Genomic DNA, 21,338 nt, shown 5'->3' with positions numbered 1-21,338 from the left:
CAACTGCAAGCTAATCACGCCTTCAGTCTAGTTTGCAGCGTAGTATTAACAGAGACAAAAGGGTGAACTAGCCGTTTGAACATGGCACACCAATAACGAAATAACCACTACAATTAAAATGGATGATAAACATGATTGGGATTGGATAACACCATTTTATTTCTGTTGGTCATCCTAAGTTTTTATTTGCTGCTGACACTGTTCTGCGCCCCCTGCTGGTAGTTCTGATATAGCTTCAACCACCCTGTTGCGATTGGTTAGTTTATATACTGTACAGTTGCTCTGTCACAAAGAATACGATATGCCTGCAGTTATGTTTTCACTCGATCATTTCTTTTCAACATTCATTGATATTCTTTGATTCTTCGATTCTCTATTCTTTGATAGTTAAACTAATAGATTGAATCTATTCTAATAAAGCAATCACCGGTACGTTATTAAAAGATTTAAATGGCTTATCAATAATCTTTTTAAAATTTCAATGTCATCAATGTTAAAAAGATATACTCAAAATATCCGAAATTTAACTTTATTTAAATAAACTTTTAGAAAAAAATAAAAAAGTTAAACATGAACACCATGCTAGTTCCCGAATAAAATATGTTGAACATTCTGGCACAGTCCTGGACAAAATATGTTAGACATTCTGGCACACAGCACAACTACTACTTAGACCATTCTTATGGTGCACCCTTAGATAAAAAAATAAAAAAAAAAGGCTTCCGGGACATTTTATATGAAATATGATTCTCTGCAGTTTTCTCTGCAAACCTACTTGTGTTTGATACCGTCCCAGTTCTATTTGCTGTTGTTCAGCATATAATAACAGTAATAGTTCTGTACAGAACCTGAACAGATGTGAACGTCTGTACTTGAAGACATCTAGAAAACTATATATATATATATATATATATATATATATATATATATATATATATATATATATATATATATATATTATACCCAGGAACCCTAGTTTCTAAAGGTGTTCTTGTAAGATTTTAAAGCCTGACCTTTCTGCTTTTATTAGACCCAGTGGTTGACATGTGCTCTGCGGTATGAAAATGAAAGAATGATGCCAAGTATTCTATCTTGAAACCACCAGACAATTCCACTCACTTGCACTGTTGGCTGTTTGCTGAAAGACAAAGGCCTGGTGATTGAAATACCTTCTCACTACAGCGATTGATCCCTCCGTGGCAGAGATGAGACCCAGCGACAGTGCAGCTCAGAGGAGACCTGGCCCTTCACTGTCCAATATTCTGAGGACAGAAAAAGCTGTAAGCAGTAGGACCGATCTATCAATAGTGCAGGGAAACGGCAGTTCATGAGGAAAAAAGGATATTATGTGTCTGTAAGACATGATTTAAAATTTGACTCATGATCTACCTAATTTTTGTGCAAATAAGGGTTAATTATTGCATTTCCAGGACTATCTTAGTTGGTATTGCCCTCTCTGTATGCATGGATCAGTTTCTGTACTGTAGATTCCATTTGGTTTAACATTCAATTGAAGGCATGAGATGCTCACAAAGCAGATTCCATGTTCTTGGTGGCCTCGAAGTGAATACAGTATACTTACTGATTGCCACATATCCGCATGCATTTAGATTGTTTTCTGAAAGGAATAGCCTTCTACAGCAGAGCATCGTTTAATATCTGTGAACAGTGCCCGTTCTGCTTGACTTGTTTTGATGCTCACCCCTTCAAATGCAATATCATGCTGTTACACAACTGGGCTGGTATCCTGGTAATCTGCAAATCCATTATTATTTTACATTTGAGGAATAACACTAGATTATCAAATGGAATAGATGTTCCTGTTACACTTCTGTTGTGAAATGGTAAAATGGAAATAAAAATAAAATACTTAACTGTTGCTTGTGCTTTTTCACAAAACAGACTTGCTTATTTGAATGTCTTTTGTTAAAAGGAGCATATGTCTGTACAACAGCATAAAATAGTACTTTTAGTCCAGATGTATCCCAGAAAGTACCAACAAGAAATATGTACCAAGGTTCTGTAGTAAAATGTTGCAGCACATCAGTGTAGTATCATTTTAGAGAATTTTATATAAAAAAAAGAAAGTGGCTCACAGATGGAAAATTCAATTTATTAAAATGTAACTGTACAATTGCTACATTTTAAATGTATGCTGTCATTGAACTTGCATCAGTTGTAGTTTTCCACAGCACCATTAGTTTACATTGATACATTGTGACATTCCATATCCTGAGGCAGTGAGGGCAACAAAAAGGCATGTTTTCCATGTTTGAACCAAATTCAATACATCTTTACACTAAGATAGAAAGGCATTATTTGCCTGGTTAAGCTTGACAATAGTAGGCCTTTCTAACATGCACACAGCAAAGCCTGCACTTCTTCAGCAGCCATATATTTGGAGTTGCAAACCACTAGAATATAGATTCTATTTGACGATAAATGTTTACATACCAGCAATATCTGTGCACAACGGTGTCTGAATGTCAAATATATTTCCACGGACCCAGGTCATTCTAATATAGTTTTTTTTCTTCTGAAAACATATTACTTACTCACTAAGAGTAGGCATTTAAATGAAAATAAATGTAATCTCCTATGTTGCTGTACACAACTGAATATCCCTTTGTGTAGTCTTTATATTGCATTGTTTTTTCCACAGTGAAATGACTGTCACTAATCTAGCTAATAACTACAAATGATTGGCAGCAGCAGGTTTGTGGATCAATATTAGTACTGGAGTTTAGCTAGAAATAGTTCCTGTTGACTGAAATACAGTAGCCAAGATGCTGGCAGTACAACTACTTCAATTGATTGAGCCTCTCACTCACTGATAGTGTCGCACACAATCTGTAAAAGGCTTTTGAACCTAATGAATTCATTACAACAGTGCACCTGTGGCTATAAAAACAGAATTTGGAACTAAGCAAAGGTTATTTTTAAAACAATAGCTTAATTTCTGGGAGGGGGGTATTAGGAGGCTGGTTTTTCAATGTTGGGAGCAGGGTAGGAAATGAGTACATCGTGCCTATAGATCAACCTACACAAATGTGTTTTTGCAGCTGCTTTGACTCTTATGCCTTGAGGAACTGTGATATAAATATCTAGTGGCCTCAATTCTCCACATGATACAGTAAACTCAAGCTTAATATTAAAGATTCACACCATGACAAAATCTGCTGTAAGAACACATTCGCTTTGCAGTTGGTTGCAATGAAGATTGGTGCAGGTTTGCAGTACTATAGTCTGGTTTGTTTAATCTTTGTAAGTTTCAAAGCAGCCTAGTTTACAGTAGGTTAATTTGGCTAAACGTCAGGATTCAACTGCTGCTGTTGCTCACAACAACTAGCACATGGTCACCTGCTCTTACAGTTTGTAACATATAGAAGGACCTAATGCTTCTTCTGACATGCGTCTGGAGGAATCACAATGATCTGCAGGCTCAATTTAAAATAAGGATCTGGAAACCAAGTCAAGTGTGCTTAAAGTTTTTCCATTATTAGTGGGAAGGGGTTTTAGAAAAAAAAAAAAAAAATCACTAAAAAATAATGGTTATTAGTGCAAATCTCAGTATTGCAAATTTGATTACATTTCTTGTGATTACTAGGCTCCGTCTAAAATATTGTTTGGCATCCATCCCACATCACAGGAGGACCTCTAGTACCCTGCTGGCTGATCACACATGGCGGCTATACTCTGTGTAACATCATGAATCGAGAACAATGGGGTGTGATTCGTGATTGTCAGATGGAACAACGGCCCTGCTGATGGGATGTTGTTGTCTCCACTGATGGGAGTGTGATGCATTTGTACAGCAATACAGGCATGGCAGATGGCTAATTGGACAAGATAAACCACTTCGGTAACAGGGAGAGTAAAAGAAGATTTGCAGGGATTATTGAATCATGATCTGATGTGGAAAATGAAGGAAGTTCCCTTAAAAGCAGCAGGCTTGATCTTTTTGCCTGACCATATGTCACTTAAGGAGTAATTGTTTGTCTATGAGGATAGATGGGATCTCATTAGCTGAAATAACCATCTCTTTAGCTGCTGTATGTATTGCCTTATCTAATAATGAGTTTTTTGAACAAATCTTGCCAATTCTTACAGGCGTTTAGGCCCCAGGGTGTAAAACGTACACTGAACACTATGTGGTATCACAGTTTGCCAAAGAACCCACACACATGTTCAGCAGCTACACTAAGTATTTTCTTTATTTTAATAAAACCAAATAATGTTCCATACAGTAGCAAAGCAGCCTTTTATGTTTCTCTCAAAACTATTTAAAACATATTCACTCTGCTGTCTTAATAAGTCACCTTGGAATTGGGTGTGTTTCTTTTCGAGCTTCAGTTTGCAGAACCTTGTCTAATGAAATCCAATAACATTGGGAAAAAACAGAATAGTTCCAGTGCAGCAATGCTAACTGGTCTAAGAGCTCACAAGGTGACTTTGGGGTATTCCTATTTACATATTGTATGTATTGCCAGAGCAGGTTTAATAAGTGTTGTGACTTTTTATCCTTATTGAAAATTATAGATCCAGCCTGCTTTATTTTAACAGAATTGATTTAGCTTTGAATTAAAGGAAAGTATTTGAAAGTTCAAACTAAATATGAATGTGGCTAGTCTTCTAACCATTAACAGTGTAGACACATACTGGACACCCTTTTCATCTTCTGACATATTCGTATCTTTGCTTGTGTTTTATACTTAAACTTGGACTATGTTGTTCAAAGTCACTCAGGTGGTTTGGCTGCAATAAGTCCATATGAACTACAGCACAGGTTTCAGGATGCAGTTTTTTTTAAGTTTTTTTTATAAATTTAGTAATCGGCCATTGATTTTTACCCCGTTTTTCTCCCAATTTAAATAGCCAATAGCTCAGATCACCGCTCTGACTTCTGAGCGGCGAAGTATGCCATCAGCCGACCGCTTCTTTTCCCTCTGCAGGCCCGCCATGCAGCCACCTCAGAGCTACAGCGTCAGAGATCAACGCAGCTCTGGGCAGCTTACAGGCAAGCCCACAGTCCCCGGCCAGTCTACAGGGGTCGCTGGTGCGTGGTGTGCTGAGGACAACCTGGCCGACCTAAGCCCTCCCCACCCGGGCGACGCTCGGCCAATTGTGCGCTGCCCCCTGGGAACTCTTGTCCACAGTCGGCAGTAGAATAGCCTGGACTCGAACCGATGACCTCCAGGCAATAGGGAGCATCCTGCAGTCCATTCGAGGATGCAGATGTTCATCTAAAATATGAACTAAAACAAGCAGAGAACCAGCAGATTGTTAGGACAGTTAAAGTGGGAACAGTAATAATCTTGATCCATCTAATATGGTGCAACAAAATGAATTTCATGCATTGTATTGGTTATCACTCCTTTACAAAAGGTAGAACATATGCTGGTAACTAGGCTCATGCACAAGTTCACACTACTGAGAGTACAATCTGCTTCTGTCTGCAGGAAAACCATCCTACCGTTTAGTAGAAATCTCAGCATATACAGTTGATTCAAGACTAAGTAAACCATGGAAATCAGTACTTAACTATGTGATTCACTTACCCAAAATATGTACATGCTTACTCCCTTGCATACGTGGAATTTGGATAGCATAAGGTTATGTAAGTCCACTTTCCAGAATTTTTATTTTAGTGACTTGTGTAGATTCCTTCTCTCTGTACAGTATTTATGGTATCATTCCTTTGGAATGCACTCCAGACTTGCACATTGTTTTCCATATTTAACTTGTTTAGTTTTCAGCCTCATGTAATTAACCATTACTCATTAAATGAGTCAGTCCATATTTTTTGGTTACTAATTACTTCAGCTTTACAGAGACATTTTGATCAGTAAACTCTTCTGACCTACAGATTCATCTATAACAATGGTTAAAGACTTCACACTTTATTAATTGCTAAACCCTATCAGTAAAAGTTTACTTGTGTTAGTTATGCCAGAATAAATAAATGAAATATAATGTGTTTAATCTGTTGAGTGGGAATCATAATACATTTGTTTCTGTTTGGCCTTAAATAGTGCTGCCAAAGAGTGCTGACATGGTTCAACCTCCTCTTTGATTTGTATCCATACAGTATCCTATTGAATGTTATGCAGGATTTTAATGGCTGTATATTATTTAAAAACTCAATGCAGTGGAAAATGATCACATTTTCAAAAATTTTGAAATGTGCACATTTTATTTACTAACAGTGGTTTCTCAGCTTTGTTCATGTAATTTGGAAATGAACATGTTTAGACTTTGAATCCCTTTGGGTATTGCATGGTTTAGTCAACTCAGATTGATGTGGCGTGCAGTTTAAATGGCCAGACTGCATTGCATTTCATCGAAGATTTGAGCTAAAAGTGAAAAACAAAACAATATTTGTCTGAAAACACAAAATCAACCGTGAAACAAGACTATCACCATACATGATGTGGAGTTATACTGCATCTGCAGTAATGTATTTTAAAACAGTTGGCAATTTCATATAAAAAATGTTGCAAACAACGTTGTCATGGAAACTATTTTATTCTGATTTCAGTTCTGTATAACAAATGTAACACTTGTCTTACTATATGCATATCCTAATAATTAAGCAGTTACAGTTTGTATTTGAAAATAGTTCAAATATAATACAACTTATCTGGTTGGAATAGAGTAACATTTTGGCACAATTAATGTCATTTGTGGAAACATTCCGAGTCTGACATTGCAGTGCATCGTACTGTAAGTAGATACACACTTTACACCCATTAGCTCCCATACACTTTACACCCATAGCTCAGGTAAAACAGTAATACCAACATTTTATCAGGCAAAACATTTTCTTTAGGCCAGAATTATCTTGACACTATTTCCTCATTTCATGTACTACATACACTATTTCAAAACCATATTTTCTGAATTACAGTAAGGAATTACAACATTTTGTGTAGGATAACACTATTGTTGTATGCTCAGTGGTGTGTCTCCTTGATACCCTATATATATATAATATATATATATTATATATATATTAGCCTATATATAATCTATATATAATACGTATAATATATATTTTTTTTTTTTTTTTTTTTTTTTTTAATGTGACAAATAAAGTTGGGAACTCAACCCTATAATGAGACCTGTTAATTTAATAGCTGCATCTGTTTGACTAGATACGATATGCCTGGTTAAGGTTTTTGTGACCAGCTGGCCCGAAGACTGGAGATCACAAAGAGATTATTTGTGACTGGAATGAAAGTGTCTTAAACAATTGCTGTTAATTATTCCAATGCAATAATATGTTTTCCATATTTTCTGGTTAGTATGTTTATGATTACCTTAATATTTAAACAAGATTCTTACAGAATGTACCTTTCTCTTGTTAATCTATTGGTATTTCCATGCCATCATGTAAGAAGATAAAGTGCTTTGGAGATAGAGTCATCATTTGTACACACAAATGTTCAATTGGGAGACCAGACCTTCCTCATCATAAGTGTCATTCATCAGCAGTGAAAAATAAGTCATTTGTGCTCCAATGGCAACTGCTAAAGAGCACACAGCGCTATGTTTTGCATTGCTTTGCATTCCGGAAACATGCTTTCCTATGCATGTGGTCTTATGTCTTTATGAAACAGACAAAGGATGTTTCCAAAGCAGCTAAACCTTATTGGATCAGCTTCTGTAAGGAGTTTTGTCCCAATTCTGATGCATTGGAAGTTTGTACTCTGAAAGTCAGTACTCTGTTTTGCTGTAGCCTAGTATTCTCAGTTTCTAAGATGAACATATTAAAATCAAATGGCATTTAATACCTGGATTATACAACAGATTAGTCAATTTTTGTTGGCATTTAATAATGGCTGCACAGAGCAATTCTGCTGAGCATTTATAAATTGATTTTGTCCCCTTTCTGGTTTATATCAGATGAATAATTTATAAGATATTCTGGACAGAATTGCATAAAACCCAAAGCATCTGAAATTAGGTATACAGTATAAGTCTTCACTGCATCATGACAAATGGGAGCATTTCGAATAATGTAACAATTAATATCAAATATGACATTAGCTTTTAGTACTTTCAATAATAGCAGACAGCACAATGGACAAATACATTAAACTGTATGGACAAAAGCTTTTTACTTTAACTTTTAGGACAGCTTTCTTAGAAAGGAAAAAATACACTCAATAAAGATACTAAACCTGAAATAAGAATGCAGACATTTTATCTAGGAGCTTGTAAATGGTCTTAAGTGGTGTCTTATTAGTTTTAGAATTTGAATTAGGTTTTTTTTTAATTAGCTTTGTGAACCTTTCTTCTGGACTTCTGTGTTGATGACTAAAATATTCTATGTATTTTTTAAATCTGTTCAGTCACCTTGTTTTCATTGTACTTTCCTTAGCCTTCACAGAAAATATACAAACTACAGTAAGTAAATCTGTCTTCAATGTGTATTTTAGGTAGACTTATTCAATAAACACTTCGAGAGGTGTAGTCTTAATCTCAAAAATGTCTTGGTATAGGCTTACCTCCACCTTGTGTTTTGTTTACCCTTGGGCCTGAACTCGGTCTGCCCAGGAACCCAGACCTTTCTGGTTAGAGCTTCTCGTTTTTTGAAAATGGCAAGACTTCTGTAAATAATGGATGAATGTCGATAGCAGATGTGCAGGACATATTTAGCCACCCATTAAGCCTCAACCATCAGAGTACTTTTCTTTTTGTATAAATGCATGTTTTAAATAACATTTTGGAGGTACAGCGACTGCCCAAGGATATCTTTTTCCCTCATTAGCTTTGCTAATCACCATCCAAATTAGAACAAATTAGAAAAAAGAACAATTTAATTATGCCAACATAAAAGCACCAGTGATAAAATAATGTAGCACAAATGTCTGTTATTTCTCGACTGGGTTTTCTTAAATTAGAGCACAGCAGAGTGCAGTATCTCAAGCTCTCTGTCTTTCAACATATCCTCTCAGATATTACTCATCTTACTCCATTGCTACATTCCCCACATGGTCAAGTCCCAGCAAATCTTTTGTTTCTTCTTCATAACTGGCACAGACACGGTATTGGGTGCTGTGCAATCAACACGTCTGAAGCTAACAGTGTACAGTAATTGCTTTCCAATTGTTTCCTTAATTGCGCATGTTATTTTGTACTGTGATTCATCTCAACCTGTTAAAGTGCTGAACATTCATATCCCTTTGCCTTGTTATAATGTTTTCCCATTGTTCTTCCTTGGTGTTCTGCATCTCTTTGATGCATGCAGATGTGAATCAGTTCTTCAGCTGCCTGGGCACAGACAGTGATTTACCTGTGGGCGCATGTGGGAGAGGGAGTGCGTTTGCAATAGTAGGAGGATGTGGCTACTGTATGGGACTTTTTATGTTTAACAATTAATCAGTTTATTTGTTATAAATTCATACTTTAAACAAAAAAACAATATTATTTCATATTGCATCATATCATAGAGCCCTCTCTCAGAAATACACTGACAGTAATTTTCTTGAAATCAATAAATGTTTAAGGGTGTGACACAAACTCACATAAACATGCACCTCAAACAACTGCTGACCGAATAGGTTACTTCAAGTAACCTATTTGGGTACTGTATTCAAGATTTGCATTTATTGAGGAATAATACACAGGTTGTTGTTTGATTGAATCTACCCCTGAATGAAGGAATTTACACATATTAATAAACACTTTCATGCTTCAGGTGTCAATTTGAATTTGTCAAGATAGCGCTTTTAAGACATTTTTGATTATGTGTAACAGGATATATGTATATAAAGATACATTTGTTTAGAAAAGGATTATAACACAGAACATGTGTAACCAACACATAATGAATAGTGCTGACTGTACAATAATGAAAGGACTCTTCTCACTTAAACCAGTTGTGCTTTTTGATGTTGCAATTATAAAGCTAATTAGAAAGTGCTAAAAATGATATCCTTATTTTAATTTATTTTGCTTTTTTCTTTTTTTTGTGGATCACAAGATCAAAGAGACCATAAGTGGTTACTACCCCTACATACACTTTCCACACTGGTCTGGTCTTTTGCAACATGAAAATGAGACTTTGCCAGAACAGGAAAAACATTTATTTTAAATTGTGGCATAGGGCATACAATGTAAATATTTCTATGATTCTGGCAAATCATATTTTTGAATGCGTGAGTTTTTTTTTTTTTTTTTTCATTATTATTATGAGTAAGTATGGATAATAACACTAAAGACCACCAGATGTTCATACTGCCTGTTTTTATGGCCAGACAGTCTGCAGGTATGACTAATACAGGACACAGATGAAATACAGTATGACTAATGTCATCATTTGACACAGGTGTCATTAAATGACCATGATCCTGATGCAGAAAAACTCTGTCTTCCCAGTCTGCTTAAATTGTCCAGCAGCTGAGTAACACAATGCCAATGCTTTGTTTAACTTGTAGCCTTGCTGTGAGAGCACAGTAGTCCCTAATAGTTTTTTTTTTAATTTCAGCAGGTTGTTCCAATATATTGTAGAGATTAAAATCAATACTAAAACAGCATAAAACTCAATGCTCCTGATGTCTGCCACTGATCTGGTTGATAGGGCCCTAAAAAGGAAATGAAAGGTAGAGTATGTGAGATATTGCTTTTGGAAAGCAGAGCAAAATCACCAGTGAGGCATGCTGGGAGCAGCCTAATGGAAATCTGCAGGCTGCCATTTAGCTGCTACCTGCCTGGCCTGCACTTGCTCCTGCAGCAGCAAATTATTAACTCAGCAGGTAACAACTGCCCCCCCACCGACAAGTAAACCGAATGATTCCTTTTCTAGGGTTATTCAAACAGGAACATCTCAGGTGGTTCACCCTGGTGTTTTCTTTATCCTTATCTTCGCTTCCCTTCATGTTTAACTTTGAAACCTTGAGGTATTTAATTATTGTTAAGGTAGTTTTTATATAGAGTAACACAATCTTTTCAAATTCAAGTCACATTCTACAGTATGGCAAATCCATATGAAGATTTGCAGACATTTGTGCACACAAGTTCAGCATATGTTATAGATAAAGTCAAAGAAATAGCATACCAGTACTAAGCTGTCCATATTTAACCAAATTGCCCGTAATTCAATTGCTAACCTACCAACCCCATATAAATTGGATTAGGGTGCGGGTTCAATTAAAAAAGATTTTAATATGACCTGCATTGTTTCCCTATATGGCTCTATTCAATCACATTTCCAGACCCAGACAGCTCCTTAGTAAAACAAAAACAAAAATAAATATATACAGTGTTGATCAATGTTGCCAAATACAGCTGAATAACGTTAACATAGGCTTTAGTACATTATTTCTACGGAATTCACCCTCCAGGTGATGGAACCCATGCTTATTGGACTATAAATATTTTCAGACGTAACTTTGACTGGATTGAAAAAAATAAAAACATACAGTCCGTGTAATCTGTTTAAATCAGGATTTATTTGAACTCCACTAAGCAGTTTAGTAATACTGTCTCAGCTATTGTTCTAACACAGTAAAGCCTCATGGCTGAGTATGATCTGTCACTATCATATTCTGTGTTAAACCATGTGTTAAATCTGTGTTTTTATGAATAGCACCTTGTGTACAAAAGTAGACAATATGTAGAGCTTCTGCAATACTCCACAGAAGTGACTCATCAGGAAACACATGTTATTGTTTTGTATAAGTTACAGATAACTGTTACTATATTGTAGGTCTTATTGCACGTTGACAAATCCTTTTAAATATACTTCATCTGGTTATAAAGACTGCCAGTAACAGTCTAAACCTGTGCAGTATTTGCATACATGCCTTATATATTAATTTTAGTGGAGTTTAGATCACGTTATTAACATGTTATGTTCTGAAACCTTTTCCTTCTACTATTCCCTTTACTCCCTCCTATTATTGGGATTCCATTGTGGTTTGAGATATGCTAGGAAAATAGTGCACAGCGAGGCAAATGAAAGCGCATTCTTTGATTCTGTTTTATATCTGTTAAGTGAATATGAATTGTTCAGTGGAACATGCACAGCTACTGAATATACTAGGAGTGTAAAATTGGTTGTGTGTAGCTGAAAAAACAAAGTCAATGTACAGTATAGGGTTTCAAAGGATAGACAGCAAACTAAAAAGGAGGTACAATTTGGGTCTCTTGGGATACATGCTGGCTAGTAATTAATGATGACAATTTTAATTTCAGAAAAAAAAAAAGGTTTCAGGTTGACAGCAGTAGAAATGTGTACACGTCAAAAAAACCCAATAATTTCCAATTTAGTCAAGTTGTGTTTCCAACATTGCAATTTCAGAATGCCTCTTTTTAAAACATATTTCACTGGGGAAATAAGTATGTAATTGTAAGTGCACAGAATCCATTTTAAGAAAATGACTTAAATTCACTACGTGTCTAGTGAATTCAATAACTAATTTTGCCATTTGTTTTGTTTTAATCAAGACCAACATAACATAAATAAAACATCATCAATCATTAATCTCTCTCTCTCTCTCTCTCTCTCTCTCTCTCTCTCTCTCTCTCTCTCTCTCTCTCTCTCTCTCTCTCTCTCTCTCTCTCTCTCTATATCTATATATATATATATATATCTATATATACTATATATATAGAGAAGAGAGAGAGAGAGAGAGAGAGAGAGAGAGAGAGAGAGAGAGAGAGATAGAGAAATTTATTTGAATATAGATTATTGGTTTTGGAATCCATTAAACAGTTGCATATTGACTCCAATAGCAAACTCCAATAGCAAAAGTACTGGAGATAGTTGTACAGAATTTCTTCTGTAGCATTCCAAAGGCTAAAACTGGCTATGCTTTCATTTGATTAGACATAAGTCTTATGGTTTAAGACACAAACAAGAAAGGAGTTACCAGAGGATTTCATGTTGAGTGTAATTTAAAAGTTAACTTTGCAACATCTACAAGAAATAAGTTATTGTTGGCAACACAGTCTGAGGGTCATGGGGTCACATGGGCTCATGTAGCCCGAAGTGGGCCTGTGAACTTCAATGCCCACCCGCTATGTTCTGAAAAAATGACAACTTGAAGTAATCCAATTAATTTCTATCAGAGTCAACAGAGCTCACTTCTATTTCATTCTAGTTGTTGAAGATATGTGATTTTCCCTCAATTATCACCACTTTTAATTCCTTCAGAGAAGTTGGTTGTGTAAGTTTGTTCACCATATTGGCCCATCAAGTTCTCAATTTTAAGACTGCTCCTTGAGAAAAACCTGCCACTTGTAATCTTCAATACAGAAGCACCAGGTGAGTGACTACTATCAGTCATTTATGAAAGACTGTCAGCTTTGCTTTGACTGAAAACAAGCCTGTGACATGTTTTACATAAACATGTCAGGGATGCATTTGTATATCAAATTCATTGGTGAAGTGAGGGACAGTACAATAAAGGTTGCACTAAATTCTTCTTTTTTCTTTTGGTATCACATGTGTGCTTGCTTCAGTGCTCTGCCTAATGTTTAAATCACAATGACTGATTTGCAAAGCAGGAACTGTTCCAATAGATACATTTAAAAAGAATACAAAGAAATAAGTGCAAATTGCTCTATATGTGTTTATTGTGTGTATGTGATCCCTTGGAAAAGTCATACTGTGCCATGCAACTCCTCAAACACTCCAGAGGAAATCATAGATTAATTAATAAGTAATCTGTTTTAAAATATAACACGTGTCTAATCAGGTCAAATGAGAGAAACTTGTTTTCTTTTAGTTAAACACAGAAGATAAAACTCAAGGGTTCTGTCATGTTCTATTCATGTTTTATGATGTTTATATGAAGATTGAATCTTGTTCTGTCACTTCAGTCATGGTTGCCCTTGACAACTGCTGCTAATGATGACCAGGTCATAACTACTGAACATTCCAAGCACACTGTTCCTGTCATTTATGTCCCCAGGAAGTATTTCCTCATGGACTCTGAACACTTCAGGAGATTACAAGAGAGACATTATTTCAGAGTGTTGTGTGTGTGTGTGTGTGTAAGAGATCTTTTAGTTACTTATTAGAATGGCAAATTTTCTTTTGCACTCTTCTGCAGCATCTGGCTGTTAAAAAAACAAAAAAAACCCCAAAAAACCAAAAAAAAAAAAAACAATGAAGGCTGGTGGAATCTTAGACTGTCAATGTTACAAATTATACTTGAATCATGTACAATCTCATTTATAGCACTTATTTTAAGGGTCAACAGAGCTGTCCTTTATTTAGAATAACGCTATTGTATTCAATTTCAAACCTAAGAAAGTATTGTGCACTCCAATGGTCATGCATTTGCATGTACAGTAAATACATATTTTGTAGTATTCAAGAAGCCAGGTGTGTAATAAAATACCCCACAAGTTTGAACATCACCCCCTTTATTTCAATTTACATTCAATTTAGATAGCATGTAATTAAATGTAAGTTATTATGCATTTATGTAACAGTTTGCCTCCCACCTTCAAATGGGTTCAGTTGAAACAGCCTATAGTCTCCACAGCTGAACTATGTATTGTAAAGGTAATTTAACAAGAGACATTGGCGCGTGGGACATATGTATTCATCTGTCTCAGAATAATTTAATTGTGCGCCCTGACAACATTCTTGTGCCAAACAAATTGGGTTTCTATATGAAATAGATTATCCTAGTAATATTTAAAAGGTCAAGATTTTGTTACAATACATTTTAAATGTCTCTTGCGTCTTCACAAACAGAGTACAGAATACTAACAATTTTCAACACTTTGAAACAAAATGCAATGAACCTGTTTTAATGGATGTTTATGCATTATGTTTTAGATCTTGTTTGTTTGAGTTTTTATGACTAATCTACTCTTGCTGACAGCACAATGCAGGAAGTGAGATTCCAAGTCTCAGAAAGCAGACGAGCATAAATATTTAATGTAAAATATAACCGTAATGACTCTGTAATGTGGATGACAAACCACAAGTGTAAAATTGATGGTTGTTGTTTTTTTTTTTCTCTCCAAGATTTCAAATGACCACCACAATTCAAGCACCACCACAATTAATTTGGAAACAACTTGCCCTTTAGTTTAAAGTTTACATTGAAAATTGGATGTTTGATTGAATAGTGCCATAGTACAGAGAAATAATATAAGTCATAAAGCACTGAGATACCTGCTTGTTAAGAAGTATGTATTTGCAATAACAGCAGTCAAGCCAACCCCTGTCAGATGTGTGCTTGACAGAAGAGCTCAGCATCATTTCACTCTTCCATTCTCCAGATACCACTCTCACAAAACGAAAGAAATAAATCCTTTCCACAAAAGATCACCTGAGAGAATTCTTGTAGAGCTGAGAAAACAGCGTTTCTCCTCCCTGCAAGAAGATTAAAATGTTTGAAAGCAAAAAGTGAAATTAATCATTTATAATGATTTGACAATATTGCAGAGGCTTTCAGTGATAGCATAAAGAAATGCTGAAAACCATTAAAGATTCACAACTAAAGCCTTGTTAAATAAAATAAAAGCACTGCATAGCTGTTTTTGTGCCGCTTGCAGTTGAAACAATCAGAGACTGCGCCTGAACCGACAAGCGTTTTAGTCACTGTACAATGAAGCCAGGTTAAAGAGCTTTTCAACTATTCTAAGCCTCAACTTGCAAAGTTTTTGTTGCGCCCCATTTTAGATCAAACTGTTAAGTGTATAATTTATTTATTTGGTTCGATATTGAGTGTGTGTGTGTGTGTGAGTGGCTGTTTCAAAGGTTGTCAGTTGATACAAAGTGACCACCACACACTTTGTATAAACATTGATCTCACCTGCTGGTATCAGAGCCTTTCAAGCTAGTGCACCATACAATTCTGCTCCCCCTTAACCTTACACAATATTAAACTATAGAAGAGCACGGTGGCTGTAGTGGTACATTAAAGTCATTAATGCCATTCATTACAATATTACAAAGTTACCATATAGCCAGTAACACAAGAAGGAGCCCTGATACATCTGCTCTATGCTCATTTTTGCAACAGGTTTGCAAAGTACAGTAATCCTGTCACATATCTGCCCTAACCATTTATCCACCATGAGCAACTTCTTCAGCGAGGTTAGTTATTATTGAACAGAGAAGATTAGTTCAGATTTTGTAGATCCTACCAAAGTTGTCGTAACTATGTTGTATGTGCTCCGTGCGCTGCCGTTGTCACATGAGCTGTTCAGTATGTTGAGATGTACATAAATCCTGTTCGCCTGCGGGGGGGAGTATCAACGTCAACCTCCGTCTTGATCTCCTGCCTGTCACTCAGCAGCAAATGCACGCACCCACACGGCAGACGGCTACTCTGTCACAAGCATTAATACCCTGTGTCTTTCTCAACAAGGGATTTAGAGGCGCTCCCTAATAAAAGCTGAATCTCAAAAAAATAATTGTGTTTATATAGTAATTGTTACAGCTGTGTACAATGGTATAAAACAGGATCCATTCATCTGCCTTTTTACATATCCACCCTTATCTGGTTCCACCTCAGTCGTATACGAGACGGATTACTGTAACACCTTTGGTTTGCTATCCCAAAATTGCTATCTATTAAGACAGAAAACTGTGCAAGAAATCAAGAAAGGAAAGTTTGTGTTAGTTTCTCTTAACAGTATTGACAAGTCTGAGAAATGGTGCCAGCTATTTAACAGAAGGACACATTTTTAATTTAAATGTATTTGCAGCAGTATCTTGTATGGGTGGACTCGGTTAAGCTTTTTAATTCTCTCTTAATAAGTCAGCCCTTAAGAAAAGGGATCAAATACAAAAGGTTTTGAAGTGTCTTTGCTATAAAGGAGTTCATGTACATTTATAATGTTTTCAGATTTATTTATTGCTATGAATCTATTTGTAGAAGTAGATTGAAATTGCTGTTACAGTAAATTATGAGGAATTTAAAAGGTCTGTTACCAGGGAATTTGAAAACAGCAGATGCAGTCCATTAATAGGCCCTTGTATGTATCGTTTGTTTTTTAACATGTACTATGCTCTGTACCTTATAAAATTATATATAGTAACAAGGCAGGTAGGGCGGTGTGTATATTATACCACACATATGGCTTATATGTGTGGTATAAAGTGTCCTACTACATGTTGACTGTTAATTGTACAACTACTCTTATCCAACATTGAAAATGTCGATACTATGGAAAGGTTGTAACTTTGGTGAATATACACACACACACACACACACACACACACACACACACACATATATACATATATATATATATATATATATATATATATATATATATATATATGTGTGTTGTGTGTGTGTGTGTATATTCACCAAAGGTATCAGCTGTAAAGTTACAACCTATTCTCATCAACATTTTAATTGTCACTTTACATCATCCTGTAAGCCAATATGGATATCCTCCTTGTAAACTACCAAAACAACACCTCAAGCAAAAATAAATAAACTGTGTTTTTATTACACTGGAAAATATTTTCTATAGAACTGACATTATCACCAAAAATAGTCATAAACAAAGCGATTTTAGAATATTGACCTCTAACTGCAGTATGACTCTATTTAGTGTGCCATTACTGTATATCTTCATTGTGTTTGGATGCACCATGGGTTGGGGAGGCATGCTAGGAAATGTGATTTGCTCTGAAAGTTTAAATGCCAATCCCCCATTTCTAATGGCAGCTAAAGACACGTCTCGGTGCTGCTTCTGGATGGGAGAGCCTCCTAGGCATCTAAGCCCTGTGTTCTTCTGCCCACAAAGGGAACGCTGTGATTGGCTGATTGTGAACTAGCATTGACAGATGGGGTCAAAAGTAACCTACTGTCTTGGGCACTTCTTCCCTGTTGAAAAGTTTGAAGACAATGAGTGGACTTCAAGGAATTTAGCACAGCTGTAGTTTAATTTTAAAGGGTTGTAATATAATGTGTACATACCGAGTATTTTGCTACAGTGTTCTTTTTTTGGTTTAAAACAGTTTTAGCCTAGAGCTGATTATTAAGTAGTTTGGGAGACTAACTTTGGCAAACGTGTCAAATGTAATTTAATTGTGATTAGGTATTTTTAATTTTTAAAGAAACAGACGGTTTACATAATATGTACATCTGTATGGCTGTTTGTTAGCATAACCTTACACATAAAGTCACAGAAACAGTAGTCCTTTGTATGAAAATAAGTTTCCATGCACATAATGATTTGCTCATTAGGCCAGGAACTGAAAAGGTAAATGCTGGAAAAAAATCAACAAGGTATTTTTGGAACCTATTTCCGAAACAGCTAAAGGATACCCTTTGTGCTGTGGAGGAACAGAAGTGCTTTGTGCTGCCACTCACTGTATCTAATTGCAGAAAGATAACAAAAGCCAGGCATTTTGGATGATACTGGAAAGCCTACCACAGATTTGGTGTGCACATGCAGGGGGAATAACACTCCTGATGTTGCTGAACAAGGGGATAGAAGCCTGATGATTTGTTTTTTAACCTTAGAACATAGTCCTTTATTGCCATGTTCTGTTAATCTGGCTGCCTGTCTGTTCAAATAAATATTTATATGTAACATATTGTATATGTCCTTCTTTTGGCCTTTTCTCTCTGTTGCATTCGTTGATGTTTTTATAGTTCTCCTCCTTCGTTGCGGATTGCAGTTTTAAGATTCCCCAGTGTTACCTAAATACCTTCCAGTGTTGGCTGTTTCCCACTAGAGACCCCATTGTCCCCAAGTCAGGGCCTCTCTAGACCACAATATGCTATTTGTACTGAACTGTTGGTGGCTGAGTTGTGGTGTGGTGGACACGTTACTGTATCTATGGTCGGTCTTCCCCTTTCCTTTACATCCATCACTGTTTAAATTCTCTGTCTCCAAATGGACAGCTGGATTGATCTTCACTCTGTCTACCCCACCCTCCCCCCCAGTTATACTGCTACACACACCTCCTTTCTGCAGCCATAGCCTCACTTTTTACCCATGGTGAGACACTTCATTTTGCGAGATGCCTTGCTAGTCAGAAATAATGAGAAGCTACTAACCTCTAACAATTCTACATAATGCAATTATTATAGAAAATACACAGCAGTCTATTTAATTGAAATAAACATTGGCAGTTGTAAATATTTCCGTAATTTAGATAATTAAAATAGGTCCCTTTGTGTACCAAGGTTATGAAAAACAACTCTCTGTGTTTTCAGTTTGGAACATACACTTCTTGAACTGGTATTGTAGATTCTCATTCAGCTATTTAGACATATAACACAATAATCTTTACATATGTATTTATTTTACACAATCTCCCTTTTATTGTAAGGCTTTTCGTTGAGGTACTTTTTAATGTCATTTCATTTCCTGTTATCAGTTGTGAATAATTCATTCTGCCTTGGGCAACTGACCTCTCTTCATGCACCCTCCTGTCATTTAAAAACATTATTGATACTATGATTCAAAGAAAAGTATAGAAATATATTTTCATTACTCCAATCCTGTAGGACATCTCTGAGAACCAGGCAGCACCATTTAAAGATATTGCAATTCTGTAAAGTACTCTAACTGAAGTTCTGTACAGATTAATGACAGTGTGCATTACTTACAGAGGTTTCAAAGGGACCAAAGTCCCAGTGTCAGAAAAAGACCATTCGTTATGCAAGAACACACTGTCAGGATCAGAAATAGACCATTCAAGAGTAATAGAGGGCAAACAAGAATGTAAACTTTTACAAGAAGATATACAGCTATGGCCAAAAGTTTTGCATCACCCTATAGAATTAACACAAATAAAAAAATAAAACCTGCTGAATAATGTTATGCTAATGTATTGAATTACATACCAATTTGTAATTTTCCATATTCTGTACTTAACGGACCCCCCCCCCCCCAAAAAAAAAACATAAAAGATGTGTTGAAATACTACATCAAGCACTGACTTTGATTAAAGAAGCAGAATGATTAGAACTATGATCTCTACATACTGAATACTGCTAGTGTGAAGAATTGGTTCACCTAGTTTGTAACCTACATAACTCTTACATACATGTAGTTTATGTTTCAGAATAATCAGTTTGCACAGTGATCACATAATTTGAGCTTCTGAACATTATAAGCACAGGCTTTAGCTGAATGTTTAAAGCGTGCGTTTACAATGGGTGCAGGAATTTCACACCAGTAATCCTGTTTCAAGTAACATTCCTTTTTTGTTTTAAAAGAGCAATATTATGAGCTTTTACATGTTGGATATATGCAGATTACTTTTAATGTATCAAAAGATCAAAAGGGAACAGTGTTATTTAATCTCAGTGTAAATATTCACTAACAAGAGGATACCAACAACTTAAACAAAGCATAACCTGCATGATTAATGAGTACTAACTTCTTATGTTGAAGATGTATTTATTTATTTTTATTTTACTTCATACTTCAATTTGGCATATGCAAATATTTTAAAGATAATACTAGATGAAAAGTTGCTGCAGCTTCATGTTACCTAACTTCTTCATGTGTTAGAATGCAAAATGACTTCTGTAGCTGCTACAGCAAAGGTAACTGGATGCAGCAGTTTATCTGTAGCACTGCATTTCAAACGCTGGCCTATCCTGAAGCTAAGAGGAGAACTAAATGATTTTCAACAACAAGGTAACAAAAAATAATGTCAAAAAAGCTAGTTTGAGGTAATAATTCATTTTTTAGACAATGGAAAGCACATTAACATGGGTACTTTAGAGTTAAAAAGTTGCATGATAAAGGAATACAAAATTAAGTAGTGCTAATCTGGGACATCAGCTGCTCCAATTTCTACAAATTAAAATATTGCTGTGCTTCTGAAACACATAATTACCTCCGAATCTCTATTACCATAACAATATGAAACATTTTATGATCAAGTTAACACAGCACACCAACAAGCCATTGTTCTGACATTCTGATATCTTCGGATGTAGTGTCAAGATTATTATTATTATTATTATTATTATTATTATTATTATTATTATTATTTTTTTTTTTTTTTTTTATTTTTTTACGGACTAACTAGTTAATCCTCACTTAGATATAGAGCAGTATCTGTTTGTAATGCTTAAGAGAGCGTTTTAACGTAGTGTGTACAAGATAATTGATTAATTGATTTCCTTAATCATATATTTCTTGATAACTCTTGGTTCTCAGTGAACACAAAAAGTGACCTTTAAAGGGCAATATTGATGGGCTACCACATGTCCATTTTTTGTTTGAATATATTGACCAGATGGCCTTGCCATGGCAGGAAGTTAGATAAGGACCCTCATCAGTCTTCACAAGTTTGGATAAACGACAGTATATCTCAGTGTATTTTGATAATGGTGTTTTTTTTTTTATTTTTGTGTCATTTGCCATTTTCTACAGAA

At 35.6% G+C, this 21,338-nt stretch overlaps 1 protein-coding gene across 1 annotated transcript in view; it reads left to right on the top strand.

Annotated features, from left to right (window-relative positions):
• The window catches only part of LOC121323019 (kalirin-like), a 159,909-nt gene that overhangs the window by 1,155 nt on the left and 137,416 nt on the right, over positions 1–21,338 (top strand). The window lies entirely within an intron of this gene.

The sequence above is a fragment of the Polyodon spathula genome, chromosome 11, assembly GCF_017654505.1.
Source record: "Polyodon spathula isolate WHYD16114869_AA chromosome 11, ASM1765450v1, whole genome shotgun sequence".
NCBI classification, from domain to species: domain Eukaryota; kingdom Metazoa; phylum Chordata; class Actinopteri; order Acipenseriformes; family Polyodontidae; genus Polyodon; species Polyodon spathula.
Note: the sequence above shows the minus strand (reverse complement) of the source record. Positions and strands in the feature narration are given on the sequence as shown.